Source organism: Rhinolophus ferrumequinum, chromosome 9, assembly GCF_004115265.2.
Source record: "Rhinolophus ferrumequinum isolate MPI-CBG mRhiFer1 chromosome 9, mRhiFer1_v1.p, whole genome shotgun sequence".
In the NCBI taxonomy this organism is placed as follows: domain Eukaryota; kingdom Metazoa; phylum Chordata; class Mammalia; order Chiroptera; family Rhinolophidae; genus Rhinolophus; species Rhinolophus ferrumequinum.
In genome coordinates this window covers 20,887,491-20,893,058 of record NC_046292.1, presented here as the reverse complement: position 1 = coordinate 20,893,058, position 5,568 = coordinate 20,887,491, and the positions used below count along the sequence as shown (strand labels likewise).

The following is a 5,568-nucleotide window of genomic DNA, read 5'->3' as shown; positions in this document are numbered from 1 at the left end:
GGCATCAGGCTCTGGCTGGGTGACCCAGAAGTCCGCGATGCTTTGACAAAAGGCTTTGGTTGAACCACCTAATTGCTCTGAACCTCAGTTTCCTTGTCTGTAAAATAAGGTTCATTTTGCAGCAACTATTTGTGGAGCAGACACAGAGCTGGGCTTTGGGACTAATAATCCCTGTTCCTCGTGTTAAAGATATTTCCAGTTATGGGCAAGTTACCTATTACGAGGGCCCTTGGCTTTGCCTTGTGAGTTAGCATCTGTTTATTTGCAGGAGGGGAGTTTGTGGGAGGGTGAGTCCTGGGGGACTGTGCCCAGTGTCAGTGGCCAAGGCAGTGGCAGAGGAGGGCCCGGGGCCCTGAGAATGAAAACACTGATACTAACCGCCCCCCCACCCCGTGGGAGCTGAGTTTCCAGTGAGTGGTTGGTGGCCTGAACCCCATCCAAAGCCTCATCCAGGCAATATGGTCAGTGTCCCTATTGGGTCTATTCTGTGCCAGAGGGTGCCAAGTTCTGAAAGGGACACTGTTCCTTCCTCAGGGCAGTATGATCCAGTAGCATGTCTTCCGTCGCCCCTGGAGAGAGAGGGTGGTGCGATTCTAATCAGTAGTAAGTTAGTCTCTATGCCCTGGTTCCTGGCTCCTGAGCCCAGGGCTCTCCATACAGGTGGACATATCTCTATGCTCAGGAGATTGGGTAAAGGACATAGGTCCTCCCCACCCTGCATCTTGTGTGCCAACACTCTAGGCTCTTGCCAGAAGGAAGCTTAGATATAATTTATTAAATGATTTTATATACATTTTTATAGTATTACTAAGGATCACCTCCCTTTTTTTCAAATGGAATATGCCATGCATACCCTAGCTCCAAAACTAATAGTAGCAGAGCTTCCCAGGTTGAAATGGGGAGCAGCCAACTTGGCCCTGCCCTTCCCGCCTCTGTTCTGGCTCCTTAGGCATCTCAATGCCAAGGCCAGCACCTCAGTGTCAACCTCTAGCCTCTTTACCCTAGAGTTTCCCGTGTGCCCTCAGTTAACCTGCCCCTTATCTCCCGCTCCTACCTTTCGGTCTCTTGCCCATACCCCTCGGAGCTCCTCCCACTTCCTTCTATAACGTGCCTTTCACACCTCTGCACCTTTGCAGATGCTGTTCCCCTTGCCTAGACCACCCCGCACATCCTGATCTCCACATTCAGCTTTTCCACCTGGCAAATGCAGAAAGGAGCATCCCACAGAGGATCTGATTCTGAAGTTGTCCTATGCAGCTAAGACAGAGTTGAAGAAAACACAAACCCACTCAGGAGGCTTTGAGATCACGCATGCATGCAGAGGTGTGTGGGGCAAATTCATGGGCTTCTCATAGTTCTCTCTCTCTTGATGAGACACCCTGAACTTGCTTGTCTTTCAGGGTCTAAATCCAATGTCTCCTCCACGGCGTCCCTTGGGAGCAATGGATGACTTCCGCCACTGCGCTTTGTTCTCACTTCTATGTTATACACTTTCTTTTTTAAAAACAATTTAAAAATATTTCAATGACAATTGACATACAATATTATATTCGTTTCAGGTGTACAACATAGTGAATATATAACTTACGAAGTGATCGCCCTGATGCGTCTTGTACACACGTGACACCATACATGGTTATTACGATATTACTGACAATAGTCCTTACATTGGACTTCACACTCCTGTGACTATTTGTAACAGCCAGTTGGTACTTCTTTATCCCTGTACCTTTCTCACCCATCCCCTCAACCCCCCTCCCATCTATTACACTGATAAACCTAGTACCCATCTGACGCCATCCATAGTTCTTCCAGTATTACTGACAATATTCTGTAGCTGTACTTGACACCCCCTGTGACTGTTCCATACACTGTCTTACATTTGCACCATGCGTCTTACCCTGCATGACAAGGTACTCAAGAAAAACCACGGTATCCCATTCAGTTCTTACTTCTGTTGCCTAATATGGGCCTGGCCCCTTGTAGATACTCCACACAGATCCGTCCCATAAACGAGGGAAAGGGAAGGGAGTTCATTGCTCGTAAGAAACAGTGGGATTGATGAGACAGTGCGCAGACAGTTGAGGGAACTGGTCCTGTTAAAGCAACCTTGCAATTTCTGAGATAAACCTCACTTGGACCCCCTGTCATTTTGCATATTTCTGCATTTGATTTGCTGTTTTTTTAAAGGATTTCTGCATCAACAACATTTATGAGGAATAGTAGTCTGTCGTTGACTTTTCTTGAACTATCTTTGGTTTTGTTATCAAGATAACCCTGCCTTCAAGGAATGTGCTGAGGAATGTTCCCTCCCAGGTTTTCCAAAAGAATTTTGTAAGATAGCTGTCAGTTTTTATCGAAATAGTGGGTAGAATTTACCAGTGAACCAATCTGGGCCTAGTGTTTTCTTTGTGGGAAGGTTTTTAATTAGAAATTCAGTTTGTTTAATAGATATAGGATTATGAAGAGTTTCTGTTTCTTCTTGTGTTCCTTTTGGTGATCTGTGTCTTTCAAAGAATTTGACCATTTTACCTAAGTTTGACTAATAAGTCAAATTTATTGGTATGTTATTATTAACATTATTTTCTTATTATCCTTTGAATTTCGATAAATCTGTAGTAATGTCCCTTATTTCACTCTTGATATGTGATTCGAGACTTCTCTTCCTTTGTCTTGATCAGTCTACCTAAACACTGGCCAATTTTATTAATCTCAAAGAACTGGTTTTTGGTTTTTATTAATTTTTCTCTATTTTTGTCTGTTATCACAGAATTATTTCCACTCTGATACTTACTATTTCTTTCTCCTTATTTTGGATTTCATTCACTCTTTTTTTCCTTTTAATTTTTATCGTAAAAACTTACGGCATTAATTTTATTCCTTTCTTTTTTCCTAAGTAGTTCAAGGCGTACATTTCCCTCTAAGTAGTGAATTTACAAATTTTGATATGTTGTGTTTTCATTGTTGTTCACTTCAAAATATTTTAAAATTTTTACTTGTTGGGGCCGGCACTCTGGCTCCGGAGGCCACTGCTGACGCCCCAGGGTATGCCAGGCGCCCCAGAGCCCCGAGGGTCCCAGCGATGAGCAAGGCAAGATGCTGAGGTGCAGCTTGGAAAACTGGGACACTCAAACCAGACAACTGCAAGATGACGTCACAGATGTGTAGAAGCATTTTGGAGAGCTGTGCCAAATCTTTGCTGCTCATGTGCAGAAAACTGCCGGACCGTGAGACAAAGCAGACCTGGTGAATGAAATCAACGTGTATGCCTCTACAGAGACTCCAAATTTAAAGCAGGGCCTGGAAAACTTTGCTGATGAACTTGCCAAAATTCAGTATTATTGACCAGCAGAAGTTTAAACACTTGAAGCCAGAGTAGCTGAACCACTGAAAGCTTGTAGAACCATTGTGAAAAAGCAACATTGCCAACAAGGGATCAGGAAGCTAAACAGTTAACTTAGTCAGCAAAACCCACCTGACCGGCATGTTATTTCACAGGCAGAAAGCAAATTACAGAGAGCTACAATGGATGCTACCCGAACAACATGTCATCTGGAGGAAACTATTGACAATTTTGAAAAGCAGAAAATGGAGGCTATAAAGACTATACTTTCAGAATTTATGACTATTGAAATGTTATTTCATGGCAAAGCTTTAGAAGTCTACACTGCTGCCTACCAAAATATACAAACGATTGAAGAAGATTTAGAGATTTTCTGAAATTCTCTGTATCCACCAGATTATTCATCTTGTTCAGATGTTGTAAGAGCAGATACTGATGTAGGAATATTTTTCCTGTGAACCCCCAAATGATGTAGATGATGTTGGATCTCTCGGCAGTTTCTGGGTGTAGGCCGGGATCGTGTCTCGTGAGATCGAAGAATGGAAACAGACCCAGGAGAGGCAAAGAGTTTTAAAAAGAGGATAGTTTATTGAAAGCAAAGAGTCAGAGTTCCTGAGCGGGAGGGGGTCCCGAATGGGGGTGCCGGTGACTGAGGCAAAAGCTCTTACTTTTATACCTTCCCTTGCCTGTTTGGGGAAGGGGAGCTGTTTGAAGAAGGGAACTGTTTGAAGAAGGGAACTGGCGCCTTCTAATGAAATTCGTCTACCAGGTTTGTTCTGTTTGCCCATCCTAAAGGAATTAGCAAAGTAACCCGCTCTTTATCTATCAGATCTGCTCCATTTGTCCGGCCAAAAGGAATTTTATGATTTACCTCAAGGCCTTGTTACATTTTGTCCTGGAGCAAAGGAGTGATTTCGAAACCTGGAGTTTTAGGATATGGCTGCCTTTGTTTATTCCACCAGGGACCTCCCTGTCTACCTAGGGACATGCTAGCTAACCTGTCTCAATACTGAAGTCGCTCCTTCAGAGATCACTACAGCTAAGTGTGTATCTGGAACACGACGGGTACACACTTGTTGACTAAGAAAAGATCAACATGCAGAAGATGATGGTGAAGAGGCTGAAGACTTAGTGTAACAGAAGAAGAAAATTAATTTTCTTAAGTAAACTTCGCATTTCCATTTTTATCTTAAATGACTTGGAATCCAGAGTTACTAAATTGTAAAACTTTCTACTGGCTTGATACATTCAACCTCAAAATGAAATCCTACTGGAAGTGGAAAATAATTAAAGGAAATTTATGCTGACAAAATGAATGTTTTAAAAAATACTACACACTAGTCATTTGAACCTCCTGTCCAGCAGTATGTAATCTTTTTGTATAGGTCCCATTTTTTCAAGAAAAGATTATGTGTTTCAAAAGTATTTCATATTAATGCACCATACCTATTTGAGGTCGTGATAGTAGGTAGATGACAAAAAACAACAACAACAACAAAAAAATATTTAACAATTCCACTTACTTCTTTTAGGTTAAGACAGTATGCTTTCATTACCAGAAAAGGGTCCTAGATAGTTGATTAAATACAAATTCTATTTCGTAAAGCCTTAATCTAAAAGACAAGTTTTTTATCCCTTTATTTTCCACCCCCACTTTTACTATAACCTGAAGTTTCATCATTTAATACATAAGCTTACTTTTCAACAAAAGTGTTAATAACTCTTGATTAAAGGTAATGGAAACCTAGGATATCAGTGTTTTACAACTATACATAAAGCATACATTTTGGCTTTAAAAAGAAAGCCACACAAAATTGCTGTCATACTAAAGAAATACATGGTACTACAATTTTTGTAAAGTTGTAATTTGGTGGAATGTTGCCTAAGAAACCATCATGGAAAACCATAAATCATTAAAAATTCTATAAAAATTTTTACCAAATTACCATCTCATAAATGGGTATATAGTCACTCTTATTCCTGAAAATGTAAAAATTTAATCCGAGTCCTTCAGTGTGTCTGATGCTTTTGTTTCTTTGGGTGGAGAATTGTACTTTATTTCATGGATCCCAGCCAGGCATATAAAAATTACAAAATTTATAAAATCATTTGGGAAACAACAAAAAACAATTATTCGTAACAAAATACTTTCTAGAAGACTTTTTTGACTTTGTTATTCATGGATTTATTCTTAACAAAGCACTGCTTCCTGAGAATAGTTCTAA

General features: G+C 40.8%; 1 pseudogene; it reads left to right on the top strand.

Annotated features, from left to right (window-relative positions):
• Positions 1-3,096: 3,096 nt before the first annotated feature.
• Positions 3,097-4,497, top strand: LOC117026557 (protein FAM92A-like; annotated as a pseudogene).
• Positions 4,498-5,568: the final 1,071 nt, after the last annotated feature.